The sequence below is a fragment of the Ovis canadensis genome, chromosome 14 (assembly GCF_042477335.2).
Source record: "Ovis canadensis isolate MfBH-ARS-UI-01 breed Bighorn chromosome 14, ARS-UI_OviCan_v2, whole genome shotgun sequence".
Taxonomy (NCBI): Eukaryota; Metazoa; Chordata; class Mammalia; order Artiodactyla; family Bovidae; genus Ovis; species Ovis canadensis.
Window position 1 is genome coordinate 35,635,326 of NC_091258.1, and position 17,447 is coordinate 35,652,772.

Genomic DNA, 17,447 nt, shown 5'->3' on the forward strand with positions numbered 1-17,447 from the left:
GTGGTTGAACTTATCACCCCAAAAGCTCCGGTGGCTTATAGAGTTTTATGAAGGAATTCACTATTTATCATTTTAGTTCAGACTGTTAGCATTGTAACGAAGTTGCAAGGTGAGTCTAGCTATCCATAGATTTCTCCTCCATCCAGTGTGCAGGCAGGTTCTTGTTGCCGCCTTAAAACTTCTGCATTTTGCCCTACCATCCAAACTCTCCAGGAGTCCCCTAGGTCTTTCCTGTCGCACTAATCTCTTGCCATCTGAATCCCCGAGTCACCTATAAGCCCTCCATTTTCATTTATTGCTCATTTCCATTTGTTCTGCCACCAGCGTGTTTATAAATACTATTTCACTTTGTCAAATTCAGTTTCCATATTGGACTATGAAATACCAGAAGGCAGAGCTCACAGGATCCGATCTTACTTCCATTTTATTAGGCTCCATAACACTCAGAATCACACTTCATCTCTCCCAAAGCATTTAATATTTATTAGCTATCAATCCAGCTAACTTTTATCTGACACATAATAGATACTCAATAAATGTGTGTTGACTGGCTGTTTGCTAGAGCAAAAAATCTATCATCATCCTGCCCTGCTTTAAAATCCACTCCCGACCCCCCAGGCTCCCTTCCCCTAAGATTTTTCTGACCACAGCTTACAAGGCTATTTGAAATTTACCCCCAACTTCTCTCTCCAACTTCATCTCCCCAAGCTTACTTCTCACCTTGTTCCAGCCACACCTAATTTTGCACGATGTCCGATGTCCTGAGTCCTCCCACGGCTCTGCCTCTGCATCTAGGTGAGCGGCCTTGACCGTGGTGGGACTTAGCAGCGGCTCAGATGGTAAAGCATCTACCTGCGATGCAAACCCGGGTTCGTTCCCTGGGTCTGGAAGATCCCCTGGAGAAGGAAATGGCAACCCACTCCAGTACTCTTGCCTGGAAAATTTCATGGACAGAGGAGCCTAGTCAGCTACAGTCCATGGTGTCATAAAGAGTCTGACACGACTGAGCAACTTCACTTCACTTCAATAGGATAAAGCTGAGAATGGGTGGAGCTGGGGAGAATTTGATCAACAAAATCTGTGCCTCGAAGAGGCATTTGATCAAGGAAGCGCTGATATGATAGCCAAGCATCTGAGATGGTAGTTGGGACATGGCGGCAGGGACTATATGGGGCCTTGATTCTGCCTCAGATTAAAGGGAACAGAGGAGGCACCCCAGGAAGGAGCAGACAAACCTCCTTTGTGAAGTCAAGACCCAGCCAAGTCGTGTAGCAGTCAGTATAGGCATCCAGGGCCAGTGCAGTTCTGAGAGCAAGATCACAAAGGACACACGCCTTGGCCAGTGGAGACTGAGGGAAGACTAGAAGAGCTCTGTGGTCACGGACTTGGGCCACTAGACTTGGGCCAGCAAGACTAATTTCAGATCCCATTGACCTGGGATCATTAGGCTACTCTACAAATAACAGCAGTATCATATCATACACATTTACTCAAGAATTCAATTCTCCAGGCACAGCGAGCACCCACAGAGCAAAGGGCAAAACAACATAATGATTCCATCCCCAAGTGGCAGTCAGCAAGTGCCCAGCCTGGAGGATGAGCTGGGGGGCAAGAGTCCTGTTTTCTCTTTGGGGAAGTTACCACCTGGCTTCTAAACACAGTCAGTTACTTCACCTGGAGCTTAACTGAAAAGACGCAATCTGTTCCAGCAAAGGGGAGGCAAACCTGCCTAGACATTTGACCAGAGAGAACTTACCGGTGGCAAACAAGCTCATGAAAAGATGGTCAATATCATTAGCCATTAGGAAAATGCACATTTAAACCACTACACACCTATAGGAATGGCTATAATTTTATAAGTTTTATAACACCACTTGCTGGGAAAGATGTAAGAAGCTGGAGCATCAAAAATGGCTGGTGGGAATGCGAAATGGTACAGCCACTCCAAAAAAGAGTTGGGCAGTTTCTTATACAATGAAACAGGAAATGAACCATAGGACCCAGCAATCATGCTCAATCATTTATCCCTGAGAAATAAAGCCTCTACTCCTAAAAATGTACATGACTGTCCACAGCTTTATTCATCATAGCCCAAACTGTAAACAAACTACAAAGGATGTAAATTGGGTGTATCCATATCATGGAATACTTCTAAGCAATAGAAAAGGAATAACCTATGGAAACACACACCAACTTGAATGGATCTCCAGAGAATTATGCTGAAAAACAACCACCACCGAAAAATCTAATCTCAAATGGTTATATGCTATACATGTATGCAAACAAATGATTTCACTTCTTAAATAACCTGAACTATCAAAAGTATAGAACTGGAGGGCAGATTGGTGGTTGCCAGAGGTCAGGGATGGCAAGTAGCTATCAAGGAGCAGAGTACAGGCAGACTCTGGTGATCAAGAGTTCTGTATCTCGATGCTGGTGGCGGGGACTTTATGAATCTACACATGGGAAAAATTTGTGCTGTTTCTACATGCAGACGCCACTGTTGAAATCTGAATGAGCTCTGTGGACTGCAGCACTATCAGTTTCCTGGTTTTGATATTATAGGACAATTTGATATTGTATTACAGTTATGTAAGATGTTACAATCCTGGGAAACTGGCTGGAGGGCACACAGGACCTCCCTGTATATTTGCTTGTGGCGGGGGGCAACTTCCTGAGAATCTATCAGTTCAGTTCAGTCGTTCAGTGGTGTCCGACTCTTTGTGACCCCATGAATCGCAGCACGCCAGGCCTCCCTGTCCATCACCAACTCCCGGAGTTCACTCAAACTCAAATCCACTGAGTCAGTGATGCCATCCAGCCATCTCATCCTCGGTCGTCCCCTTCTCCTCCTGCCCCCAATCCCTCCCAGCATAGAGTCTTTTCCAATGAGTCACCTCTTCGCATGAGGTGGCCAAAGTACTGGAGTTTCAGCTTTAGCATCATTCCCTCCAAAGAAATCCCAGGGCTGATCTCCTTCAGAATGGACTGGTTGGATCTCCTTGCAGTCCAAGGACTCTCAAGAGTCTTCTCCAACACCATTATTCCCAAATAAAAAGTTAAAAAAGAAACTGGTCAGGTATTGTATGAGAGGGGAGAAGGTGAGCATTCCCTTGACAAGAATGGAAGAGGCCCTTGGGCCTGACAACACCCACATGGTTAAGGCATTGCTTCATGGCATCTAACCTGCTTTTGTAGAGAACAGACTTGTGGGAGCAGTGAGGGAAAGTAGTGAGGGTTACGAATTGAGACAGCAGCATTGCCATATATATATACACTACCAGTGTGAAATAGCTAGCTAGTGGGAAGCTGTGGTAGAGCGCAGTGAGCTCAGCTAGGTAGAGGGCCGGGGTGGGATGGTGGGAGAGAAGCTCAAGAGGGAGGGGATATATGTATGCAGACGGCTGGCTGACTCACATTGTACAGCAGAAACGAACGCAATATTGTGAAGCAATTACATTCCAATTTTGAAAATTAAAAAAAAAAAAAAAACTAGTCAGGCCGAACAAAATAAAAGTCAGTGTTCCCATTTCCAACATACCACCTCCCTGGGGGACTCTCAAGAGTAATTGTCACTGTAGGTGATTCCTTGCACATAAGATGTGACTGTACTCCTGAAACTCAAAGCTCGCTCATGCTTGTAGCTTAGAACTACACTCATCCCTGGGGACCGAGCTTCCCCTGGGCATTGCTGCCGTGTCTTCATGAGTCCTGCTGGAAGGAGACCCCTCTCCCCATTCATTGATTGCATGAGACTTCTTCAGACAAGGTCACAGGCACATCCAATAATCCGAAATGATCCTTTAACCAAACATATTTGGGATGCACTGGGCTAGACTGTGTTCCTAAGTGTCCTCTGAAACCTATGGACGGAAACAATAACTACCGACTGGGCCTGTGCAGTAAGTACTTCACATCACTGTCTCACAAAACGTTCACAGCAACCCCATCTGATAGTAACTATTGCTGAACTCCATTTTTTCCACATGAGGAAATTTAGGCACAGAGAGGCTGAATAACTTGCCCCAGATCACACAGCTGGTAGCTGGCAGAGCCAGGGTTTGAACCCTGGGAATCTGGCTCCAGAGCCTAAGCACTTTATTTCTCTTTCCCAGCTTGAGCTTGACACTATTCTCAATTCCATCTAAGTTACTGGCTCCACTAAACCTAGAAGGTACCAGATTTGGTAAAGTCAGGAAGCAGATTTGCTTTCAGCCACTGCCACATGAGAGCAATGCATTATAGTGGAGCAGTTATATCCCTGGACTTTGGAGGAAGTCATACCCAAGTTCCAGTCCCAACAGACCTCCACCACCACACCACACACACACACACACACACACACACACACTCACACTCACACTCACACTCACTCACAGCCAGCTGTGTGACCAGGGGTAAGTGGCTTAACCTCTCTGCGCCCCAGCTTCCTTCCTGTTAAATGGGACTACTAACAACATCTATGACATAGGATGGTTTGAGGGTTAAAAAGAGAGAGTACGCAGATCTCTTAGCATAGGGCAAAACAGAGTAACTGCTCAAAAAAGAGAAACGTTGATTTTCGCTTTTCGAGGAAGAGCCTTTGCTCTTTGGTGCTGGGGAGTAAGTAGGGAAGAGGGGCAGGTTTCCGTGAGTGCTATTGTAGAAGAGAGCAATTGCTGATCCTTGATGAAAAAACAAAGGCACCTCCTCAAGGATCCCGCAGTGTGAAAGCCTTCCATGCACTTCATAGCCTGGAGGTGGTCTAACGACCGTGTCCCCTCTGAACAGAGTCGGCAACTGCTTTGGATGGGACCGCCTGCAAAGATGGCAGGACTGCTAAGGTCGCTTGATTCTTAAACCATCTGAGAAGCTACCAAGGTAGGGTTTAGGTGTGAAATTGAAAAGTACACGCTCATCCACTCGGTCGTGTCCCACCCTTTGCAACCCTATGGACTGTAGCCCACCAGGCTCCTCTGTCCATGGGATTTTCCAGGCAAGAGCACTGGAGTGGTTGCCATTTCCTCCTGCAGGGGATCTTCCCAACCCAGAGACTGAACACATGTCTCCTGAGTCTCCTGCACTGGCAGAAAGATTTTTTACCACTGAGCTGCCTAACCTACCCCCAAAATGTTTTTTTGAAGAATATTCTTAATATTCCTAAAAAATTTTTGTTCCACTTCATAGAAAACTGGAGGAAATTTTTATCACCTGGAGGAAACTTTAAAAAAGAAAAATTTATTGGAGTCTAGTTGATTTACAATGTTACGTTAGTTTCAGATGTACAGCAAAGTGAATCAGTTATACATATACATATATACACTCTTATTTCAGATTTTTTCCCGAACCCTCCATTACAGAGTTTTGAGTAGAACTGCCTGCGCTATACAGTAGGTTCTTATTAGTTATCTATTTTGTATATCATAGTGTGTCTATGTCATTCCCAATCTTCCAATTTATCCCTCCTTCCCTCTTGTCCCCTGGCAACCATTGGTTTGTGTCTGTGACTAAGTTCACTTATACCCTTTTTAAAGATTCCGCATATAAATGATATCATATTTACTTGTCTTTCTGCATTTGATTTACTTCATTCAGTGTGACAGTCTCTAGGTCCACCCATGTTGCTGCAAATAGAATCATTGTCTTCTTTTTAATAGCTGAGTAGTGCTCCATTGTGCACATACACCGCGTCTTTATCCGTGCCTCTGTTGATGGACATTTAGGTTGCTTCCATGTCTTGGCTGTTGTAAATAATGCTGCAATGAACGCTGAGGAGCCTGAGTCTTCTATCTAATCGTGATTTCCTCTGGATATATGCCCAGGAGTGGGATTGTGGGATCGTACAGTAGTTCTATTTTCATTTTTTAAAAGACACCTCCATGCTATTCTCCATAGTGGTTGTTGCAGTCGACACTCCACCAACAATGTAGGAGGGTCCCTTTTCCTCCACACCCTCTCAGTATTTATTGTTTATAGATTTTTGTGATGATAGCCATTCTGACTGGTGTGAGACAATACCTCATTGTAGTTTTGATTTGCATTTCTCTAATAGTGATATTAAACACTTTTCACTTTTTTTTTCCATCTGTATGTCTCCTTTGGAGAAATGTCTATTTAAGTCTGAAACTTTCATTTTTGCCGTCACCTTATTGACCTCATCTCCTGTGAACCTCTCTACTCCCACTTCCAGCCCTGGTTATCTCTCCCTGCATCATTCACTCTGGCTCCCATACACCAAGTCCTCAACCACCCCAGGGCCTCTACATTTGCTTTTGGCTCTCTCGGAACCCCCTTCACCCCGGGACCCACACAGCTCCTTCGTATTCTTTAGGTCCTTCTTCACCTTCCAAGCGGGGCCTTTCTTGGCTTCCTTCTACACAATTGAGTATTAGGATTTTCAGCATTGAGTCCAAAATAACATTTTAAAATAACAGTTTTATTGAGCTATAATTCACCTACTGTAACCAAGATAACAATCTTAAGATTGATGTTAATCTTTACCTCATCTAGTTTTATGGATTATATTGAGTGAATTCTAAAATACCTTTCCCCCTCCCAGTTTTAACATCTCTGACATCAGGATGTATCTTACAACAATGGCATGTCATAGTTTAATTAGCAGCATTTTATTTTTTCTTTCATAACAATTCATAAAATAACAGTATAGTGCATAACCAAGGATCTCTTTGCATTGATGAAATGTGGCATCTAAAATTTCTATCACCATTTACTCTAAAGAGCTCAAAGTACAGAGCTGGACTGTTGATAAAGATGTAAAGTACATTATTAAACTGCAATGAAAAGAGATTCCATTCAGAGTGAGATAGCATCACTCGAGTGGGGGCATTGATTCCGCAGTTGCTTCTGAGTTCATCTGTGCTGGAGGGTGGGAAATGTTTTTGTTAATTTATGAGTCCTGCTCTTCTACTTAGAATCTTTTCCTTGTCTTCCCTCCCGTTTCTCTCTCTCTCTCTCTCTAATGCTTGCTGAGGGATTTCTTTTCTTTTGAGAATGTTAAAAACAATCATAATGAAAAACCTTCTCAGTGACTCAGTCTTTGAAAACTGACATCAAGGTGAATGTCTAGTGGAAATTTGGGGCTTGCTGGGCTGCCACGGGCCGTTTGCATTTAAACAAGTGGTGACTTTGATTTAAGGATTTGACTTGATGGGTAATATATCCAAAGCAGGAGATGATGTATATACTGTTTCCATCAGAAATATCAAGTTCTGTGTGTGATGTGTTTATTTCTCTGAGTGGTTATGCATTTAATAAATAATGTGTTTCAGTGGGTATTATTTTCACTTCAGTCTGTAATTCCTCCACAATATGTCTCAGTTTCGGGGGTGAATGACACTTCATAAATTATGAGCTGTTATTAGCTGCTTTCTCGTTGCATCTTAATTATTAGGCTGCAAAGAGAGGGCAGACTTTTATAAGCATTCATATTTTCTGTTTACAAGGCTTTTACTGACGTCTAATAAATTTAATTACCTCTAATAAGAAGAGGAAATGGAGTTCTATTTAGCAAATTCATAGCTTTGAAATGCATCTTGTAGCTTTATGAGCGTGGCAAGCTCCAAGAAGGTGAATGCCATTTAAGAAGCCGTGGCTGGGTTAAACTAACTGCAAAACTGTTAAATTATTTTTGTTTCCATTTTATTGCTTAACCTCCAGGGTAAACTTCAGGCTACCTGATAAAGCAGCCACTCAGGAACTTTAAACTTTACATGCTTTGCCCCACAGGGCCAAAGCCGACTCTGGTATTAAAGGTACATTTTTCAAACATAATTTTAGATTTGGAAATTGATTGTGTCTTGACCTACTTATTTCCAAGAGCTGTTCATTCCCGACTCCTTTGTTTTGCTTGTATTATAAATCTATTGTTCTTTCAGGAGGACTCCCAGCTGGTATGGGGGTGGAGGGAGGGGAATCAATGCAGTGAAGACGGGCTCATTCTGCCAACACTGCTATCATTTGAATCAAATCCACAATTAACCGGACTCGGGCTGCAGAAAAGACATGCCAAGATCTCTGATTAACTGCTTCCTACAGAGGGTGGGAGAAGAGTAGACGGCTGGTTTATAAAGATCATATTTGAAGGAAGAGGGATCCTATAAAATATTTAACGACTTATTTTATAGGGCATCAGATAATTTAGATTTTTATTTTGGTTGAATATCTTCCCAAATAACATTTTTAAGGCATCTAGATTTTCATTTATTGTAGCAAACAGACCCTTGGAAAAACCATACTACTTAGTGATGAATGCTTTCTTTTCTTGGTCTTTCTTCAAAACCTAAACACAATCTAAAGGTTAATAGGAGGGGCTTGTGAATGAATAAGCGTCTTTTAAAAGTGCTCTCATGCCTGGAGTCTCTCTCTCTCTCTATGGGACTTGGCCACGCTGCTCTGAAGCACTCCTCGGGGCTTGTCCTCAGCTCTTTCTTGGTCCCCACCTACACTCTCCATCCATCCATCAAGTCCGCAGCCTCAGAATCCTGTTTTTTCTCTATTTGCCAACACCTTATTTCTGTTCCTTGTTATTTCCTCTGGGACAATGACAGCAGCTTTCCCAGGGATCTTTCTTCCAGTTTGGGCCCTTTGAGTCTGTTATCCACAGCAATGGCCAGAGCCAGCTTTCTCTAAAAGAATAAACACATGTGACCCAGCCCTACAGTAGGGTTCCCAAACACTCCTCTAGTCTCATCTCCCATCTCTGCGCCTGACTCCTCTCCTCCCTGAGTCCTGCCAAGCCTCTGGTTCCAATCTAGTGGTGCTTCCTGTTTCCTAAACACAGCCAGTCCTTCCAGGGAGCTGAACAGACTCCACGGGGACATTCACCAGAGAGGTGGAGATTGATGGCAATGGATTTAAGAGTGGAGACAAAGTGGACACTGTGAGAAAATCATTTTTGTTTCAAATAATCTATATTAGACAGGAAAAAGAAAGGATTAAGAAAGGGTATTTTTAACATATATATTTGGCATACCAGTCATTTCAATTTCTTTTTCTAAGAATTGCTTCTTCCTATCCTTTGTCAGGGGCTTCCGTGGTGGCTCATGCAGGAGACCCCAGTTCGATCCCTGGGTCGGGAAGATCCCCTGGAGGAGTGCGTGGCTACCCATTCCAGTACTCTTGCCCGCAGAATCCCATAGACAGAGGAGCCTGGTGGGCTACAGTCCATGGGGTCGCAAAGAGTTGGACATGACAGCAGCTAACACTTTCACATCCTTTGCTATTTAAAAAAAAGAAAAAATAGTCCTTTTAAATTGATTCCTAGAAACTCTTTGTATGTTTTGAATATCATCATGCTCTTGTATGTGTCTCAAATACTGTCTCCTGGTCTATCATGTGTCTTTTACTGTTGATTATGGCATCTTTTATCACATATTGTATGTTTCATCATATATGAACATTTGGATTTTTAACACATTCAAATCTGTTCATATCTTCCATTATTGTCTTTTATTTCTGTCCTACGAGCACTCCCCATCACAAATTACTCTTCGTTTTCTGCTGGTGCTCTGTTTTCTGTTTAACTTCAGATCTTTATGTTACCTAACTTTCATTGTGGTGAATGACGTCAGGAAAAGTTCTGGCTCTGTGCCCTACTCTCAGTGTGTCCACTTTCCTTGTAACCAGTCAGTGGACAATCAATGATTCTTACACTGATTTGAAAATTCGTCTTTTTGAAAATTCCAACTTTTAAAATGTGTGTATTTTAGATTTATTTATTTCGCTGCATTGGACCTTAGTTGCGGCACGTGAGATCTTCTTTGTGGCATGCTGGGTCTTCGGTTGCTGTGGTGCCTAGACTCTATTGTGGCGCCTGGGCTCTGGAGTGTGCAGGCTCAGTAGTTGTGATGCCTGGCCTTAGTTGCTCTGCAGCATGTGAGATCTTAGTTCCCCGACCAGGGAACTTAACCACTGGACCACCAGGCAAGTCCCTAAACTCTAATTTTTAAAGGAGAATCATCATGAGTATGTTTACACACATGGAACAAGGTCCTTTGGACATCTTTTCACTCTGGCACGTGCTGCTGTGTCAGCTGGAGTCTCCGAACGAGGATGAGCAGAGCCCCCCGGGAACACATGATGGAAGTGCAGCATGAGTGAGAAGTGCAGGGAGTGGTTGTTACCAAGCTTAACCTGACCTGTCACAGCTAGCGCATCTTCTGCTCTCGTCTGAATTCTGGTCATAACTGTATCCCTAGAGGAAAGGGGAGGGACGCTTACTTTTCAGTTACTGAATTTCTTTGTTTTTTCTTAAAAAGATATTTTTAATAGCAAAACATCTTGCACATAACTTAAAGTTTACTAGTTTAACCATTTTTAAGTATACAGTTCTGTAGCATTAAGTACATCCACACTGATGTACAACCATCATTACTATCTGCCTTCAGAACTTTAAAAAAGTTAATTAATTTTCATTGGAGTATAGTTGCTTTATAATATTGTGTTGGTTTCTGTTGTACAGCAAAGTGGATCAGTGATACATATACATATATACCCTCGTTTTTAGATTTCCTTCCTATTTATGTCGCCACAGATTGCTGAGTAGGGTTTCCTGTGCTAAACGGTAGGATCTCCTTAGTTATCTATTTTATGCATAGCAGTGTACATATGTCAATCCCAATCCACCAATTTGCACCGCCCCCCTTGGTAACCATGGGTTTATTCTCTACACCTGTGACTCTATTTCTGCATTGCTAATTAGTTCATCTCTACCATTTTTCTAGGTTCCACATATAAGCAATATTATGCAATATTTGTTTTTCTCTTTCTGACTCACTTCACTTTGTATGACAATCTTTAGGTCCATCCGTGTCTCTGCAAATGGCACAATTTCATTCGTCCTTATGGCTGACTAACCTTCCATTGTGTATATGTACCACGCCTTCTTTATCCATTCCTCCACTGATGGACATTTAAGTTGTGTCCATGTTTCGGCTTTTGTAAATAGTGCTGCAGTGAATATTGGGGTGTGTGCCTCCTTTTGAATGATGGTTTTCTCTGAATATATGCGCAGGAGTGAGATTGCTGGGTCACATCACCTAGGCTTTGATAACCACTGTTCTACTTTCTGTCTCAATGGATTCAACTATTCTAAGTATCTGCAGCCATGAAATTAAAAGATGCTTGCTCCTTGAAAGAAAAGCTATGACCAACCTAGACAGTATATTAAAAAGCAGAGACATTACTTTGCTGACAAAGGTTTGTTTATCTAGTTAAAGCTATGATTTTTCCAGTAGTCATGTATGGATTTGAGAGTTGGACCATAAGGAAAGCTGAACGCTGAAGAACTGATGCTTTTGAACTGTGGTGTTGGAGAAGACTCTTGAGAATCCCTTGGACTGCAAGGAGATCCAACCAGTCAATCCTAAAGGAAATCAGTCCTGGATATTCATTGGAAGGACTGATGCTGAAGCTAAAACTACAATACTTTGGCCACTTGATGCAAAGAACTGACTCATTGGAAAAGACTCTGCTGCTGGGAAAGAATGAAGGCAGGAGGAGAAGGGGACGACAGAGGATGAAATGGCTGGATGACATCACTGAGTAGATGGACACGAGTTTGAGCAAGCTCCAGGAGTTGCTGATGGACAGGGAGGCCTGGTGTGCTGCAGTCCATGGGGTCACAAAGAGTTGGATACAACTGAGTGACTGAACTAAAGTATCTCATTAGGGAGACTCATACCTATGTGTCTTTTGCGACTGGCTTATTTCACTTAGTATAATGTTCTCAAGATTCATTCATGCTGTAACATGTGTCAGAATTTCTTTCCTTTTTAAGGCTAAATAGTATTTTGTTTATCCACTCATCCACTGATGGACATTTGAGTCATTTCCACCTTTGGTGGAATGCTGCTCTGAACACTGGTGTATGCATATCTGTTCCAGCACCTGTTTTCAATTATTTTGAGTAATATACCCTAAGTGGAATTGCTGGATCATACTGTAATTCTGTTTCTAACTCTTTGAGGAATCTCGCTCTACAGTTTTGCGCAGCAGTTATACCATTTTACATTCCCGCTAGCAACAAACAGGATTTCAATTCTTCCACATCCATGTCAACACATTGTTTTCTGGTTTTTTTCTTTGTTTGATTAATATTAACAATCCTAATGGGTATGAAGTGGTTTTTCACTGTGGGCCAGATTTCTTTTTGCTTCATTTCTTGCCACAGGGGAACAAAGCCATATTTGTTGTCTCTAAAAATGGGAAAAATGCTTTCAGCTCCACTTTAGATTTGAAAGCAGCCCTTAGCCAGACTCTGATATGGCTGAATTCAGTCATTTATCCCTGTTCTTCTTGTGTCTTATGCCCATTTCCAAATGCCTCTCCTGAGAAGCCCTCTTCTCAACCAAAGCACTCATTTATGCTAAGAAGAGAGTGAGGTATCCTGAGAGCATTTGTTGTTTAAACACAAGGCTGGGGTAGGGGCAGCGTTCACTCAGAGAAATACATTGCTGATGGCACAAGAACAAAGTTCAGTGAGAAGACGTGTGGGGTGAGGCGCCCCGGAAACCGTAGAGACAAGAATGTCTCTCAAGAAGGATGCCTCATTCCCACAAGCCGCATCCTGAATCACGCCTCCGTCTGGTCCCTCTGCTGCTCTCTGCTTTACTGTGTTTGGAGTTAGGCAGTTAGGCAGTTAGGCTCTCTCAGATGTGTCTTTATGTTTCTGGGTTTTTTAAGAATTGGGTTTGTTAATCCTTTTTTAAAAATTTATATAAATGTCACATAGCATAAAATCCACCATATAAACCATTTAAAAGTGCGTAGTTCAGTAGTTTTGAGAATATTTACAAGGTTGTACAACATCATGGCTCTTATTCTAGAACACTCTCTGATTCCATCACCCTCCCCACCCCCACCTCCATCCCCAAAACACCCTATGTCTGCTAGTGGCGTGTACATGCTAAGTTGCTTCAGTCATGTCAGACTCTTTGCAACCCATGGACTATAGCCTGCCAGTCTCCTCTGTCCATAGGGATTCTCCAGGCAAGAACACTGGAATGGGTTGCCTTGCCCTCCTCCAGGGGAGCTTCCTGACCCAGGGACTGAACCCACATCTCTTTACATCTCCTGCATTGGCAGGCACCAGCTTGTTAGTAGCTGATCCCAATTCCTAATCATTTTTCTCCCTTTTTCAAAATTGAAATATAGTTGATTTACAATGTTGTATTAATTTCTGCTGTACAGCTAAGGGATTGAGTTATATACACGTGTGTACACACACACGCACACACACACCCTTTTAAAATATTTTTTCCATGCTCTTTAGGTGTCGGCATGATTGTATGACTTTATCCAGAAGTTTCCTGGTGAACACATAAAGCTCAACTATAAAACTCAGCATCTTCATTGGAACGAAGCCTTTAATTGGACTCCTAACTTTCTGAGATGTTCTTAAGATCCCTCCGTGATGAGTCTGTGCACAACGTGAGGACTGCTGTGAGTGCTTGGAATGGGGCTAAAGCTCTACGATGGAGATTCAGGCTGAAGAGATCTGGTCAGCCAGGCCTGTCAGATTCTATCATCAAATGTGACATCACTGGCTCTGACAGTGCTTCCGAGTGATGACCGGAGAGGCACCATCACTCCTTAGCCCAAGTGTCTTGGGACCTGAACACTGGGCATGCTGCTTTTTGCCACCCCTGGGAAGTCCAGGGCTTGGAGCTGGCCAGTGAAACTGGGGCTTCGCCTGTCCACCTCCATTCCACTCGGGGTGCTCTTGTTTGGCTCCTGGGCACCTCCTGAGTCCTGTAAGAAGAGCCATCATGGGGAAACACATGTTCTTTTAGATTCCTGATCACAACAGAAGACAAGGATCCCTCCTATAGTTCCTCATAAGAAAGTGGAGACTGCACAGCAATGATGAACAAGGGCTATGTCAAGGTTGATGACAGGTTGATGATAACTACAGGGACCACCAAGTCAAAGCGTTAATCGCTCGGTTGTGTCAGACTCTTGGCGACCCCGTGGACTGTAGCCCACCAGGCTCCTCTGTCCATGGGGATTCTCCAGGCAAGAACACTGGAGAGGGTTGCCATTTCCTTCTCCAAGAGATCTTCCCAACCCAAGGATTGAACCCAGGTCTCCCACATTGCAGGCAGATTCTTTACTGCCTGAGCCACCAGGAAAGCCAACACCAAGAAGTAACCAACACCTACAGGAACCAACACCAAGAAGGAAAACCTAGTAAGAAAATCCTGAAACATGGATTCTCTCCACCTGGAAGCCAGCAGTGTCTCAATTTCACCAAGGGCCTGTACCTGTCACCTCTCCCCTCTACCCTCCAACTCAACACCGTATGGTAGGTGCTAGATTTTCTTCCCAGGCAAGGAGCTCCTTTCTAATGATTCTCTCTTTCCCCATCTCCAGCCTAAAGGCATCTCTACTGACCCCTTTTAAGAGAAAAGTCGTTTTATTTTGTTTTTAAGTTAGTGAATATCGTAGCAGTCTGCAGAAACAAGCCCTGTCCTTCATGAGGTCAGCCTTTGACATGAAAAAGCAGGCCTCTTAGCATTTCTTCAGAATCACGTGTCTCTGGATGACTCCATTCCCATAGCATGGGAGGTTCTTACTTAATCTTTATATGAATAAACTCACCCACCAAGTGGCCCCTCCCAAAGTGGGAGTTACCCTGAAGGACAAGCCCAGCATCTACCACTGAAACTACCAAGAGTTCAGAAATATTGGGCTCCAGTCTCAGACCTTCCTGCTAAGACTTCCTAATTCTCAACCAACTGGCCAGTCGGTATAACTGAAGGGAGATATCAGCTAGATCATTAGACTGAACCCCAAAGAACATTTCAACTCAGTGTCCATTGGCATTCATTGGAAAACTACCCAGAGCTGCACTTGCTGCCAGACCCTGTGGAGGAGTCAAGACTCTGGCCCAGGATATCCCCAGTGGTCCAGTGGCCGAGAATCCGCCTACTAATACAAGGACACAGGTTTGATCCCTGGTCCGGGAGGATCTCGAATGCCATGGAACAGTTAAGCCCATGCACCAGTTATTGAGCCCCTGTGCCAAACTACTATCACCCACAAGCCTAGAGCCTGTGTTCCGCAACAAAAGAAGCCGCCACAAAGAACAGCCTCTGCTTGCCATGGGGGCTTGCTGCAGCTAGAGAAAGCCCATGTGCAGCAAAGACGACTCAGGGCAGCCAAAAAAAGAACTCTGACCTGGACAAACCTCCAGCCTGGTTTCAGTAGGAAAAAAGGGATAGGATGGAAATAGCATAATGTGGTTCATGATCAAAGACTGATTCAGGAAACAAGACTTCAGGAAATAGGAAAAGTGTCATTTTCTATAGGAGGTCTGTTATGGAATCCTGGAATTCTAGAGCTAGAAGGATCTTGGAAGTCAATTGTCCCAATTTCTTCACTTTTGAGGAAGGAGGCTGAGATCCAAAATATTTATGAGTTGTGCAAGGTCATACAGCTAGTAAAGTCAAAACTGGGGCCAATCACCAGGATTCCTAATTACCAGACCTTTGTGTGTGTGTGTGTGTGTGTGTGTGTGTGTGTGTGTGTGATGGACGGAAGTGATGCTCTCAGGGGATCCTCAGTGCCTGAGGCTTTGAAGGACCCAGAAGGATTTGTTCAGCTGCCTCAAGCTCAGGCGGGTTTATGTTAACTGGAAGCAGAAGGAGCTTCCTTTGCCTTTAAAAACTCAAATCTGACTCATTTCTATCTGAACCACTTGCCTGAGCAGCCAGTAGCAGCCTGACTGGTCCTCTTGCTCCATCTCTCCCGTTCCATTCACCAGCAGACTTCCCCACACCCGGCTCTGGTCAAAGCTGTGCCCCCACTCATGCTCTTCCTGCACTCCCCATCGCCTGCTTGGGATCTTCTAAAGTTAGCAAAGGCGCCCTTCCCCAGGTTAAGTCTGATTTTGATCCTTGTGTTCACTACCAAAGAATTTTTCTTTAATCGAGATATAATTCAGTTCAGTTCAGTTTAGTCGCTCAGTTGTGTCCAACTCCTTGCAACCCCATGGACCTCAGCACGCTGGGCCTTCATGTCCATCACCAACTCCCAGAGTTTCCCAAACTCATGTCCATTGAGTTGGTGATGCCATCCAACCATCTCATCCTCTGTTGTCCCCTTCTCCTCCTGCCTTCAATCTTTCCCAGCATCAGGGTCTTTTCCAAAGTGTCAGTTCTTTGAATCAGGTGGCCAAAGTGTTGGAGTTTCAGCTTTAACATCAGTCCTTCCAATGAACACCAAGGACTGATCTCCTTTAAAATGGACTGGTTGGATCTCCTTGCAGTCCAAGGGACTTTCAAGAGTCTTCTCCAACACCGCAGTTCAAAAGCATCAATTCTTCGATGCTCAGCTTTCTTTATAGTCCAACTCTCACATCCATACATGATCACTAAAATTCACCCTCTTAAAGTATACCATTCAGTGATTTTTCAACATTCTCAAAGTTATGCAACTATCACCACTAACAATGTTTTCATTAGTTCAAAAAGAAACTGAATACCCATGAGAAGTCACACCCCTGCCCCAGCCCCTGGCAACCACTAATCTATTTTCTGTCTCTATAGATTTACCTTCTCTGGACCTTTCATATAAATGAAATCATATGATTTGTAGCCTTTGGCTCGTATAATGTTTTCATTATGCGAAGAAGCCTTTGGCTTTGGCTTCTTCATATAATGTTTTCAAGGTTCATCCATGTTGTAAGATGCATCGATGCTTCATTCCTTTTTATGGTTAAATAACATTACATCACATGGATAGACCACACTTTGTTTTTTCATTAATTCTTGGGGACTACCCTGGTGGCCCAGTGGTTAAGAATCTGCCTTCCAATGAAGGGGACTCAGGTTCCATCCCTGCATGCTCTTGAGACTGCCAACCACAATTAGAGACCATCCTGGGCATCAAAGGAAGCCCTTTGCCACAGCAAGGAGCCCAGGTCACAATGGAGGACCCCACCTGCCCCAACTAAGATCCAACGCAGCCAAATAAATAAAGAAGAGTCATTCACATTAAATTTTTTAAAAATTCATCAATTCATGGATATTTTAGTTGCTTCTACTTTGGGGCATTTATGAATAATGAGGCTATGAACATTTGTGTGCAATTTTCTTTTTATGGATGAGTTTCAAGTTCTCCTGCGTATATACCTAGGAGTGGAATTGGTGTGCATTTATTAACTCTATGTTGAAATTTTTGAGCAACTGTCAAACTGTTTTCCAAAGCAGATACTCCATTTTATATTCCCATCAGAAGTTTATGAGAGTTCTGGTTTCTGCATATCTTTCCCAACACTTATCATTGTCCATCTTTTTGATCATAGCTGTCCTAACCTAACAGGTATGAAGTGGTATTTTCTTGTCCTTTTGATTTACTTTTCCCTAACGATTAATGACGGAGAAGGCAATGGCACCCCACTCCAGTACTCTTGCCTGGAAAATCCCATGGATGGGGGAGCCTGGTAG

General features: G+C 43.4%; 1 pseudogene; it reads left to right on the forward strand.

The window, feature by feature from the left end:
* The first annotated feature begins 3,079 nt into the window (after nt 1-3,079).
* On the forward strand, nt 3,080-3,196 carry LOC138419858 (U6atac minor spliceosomal RNA; annotated as a pseudogene).
* Nucleotides 3,197-17,447: the final 14,251 nt, after the last annotated feature.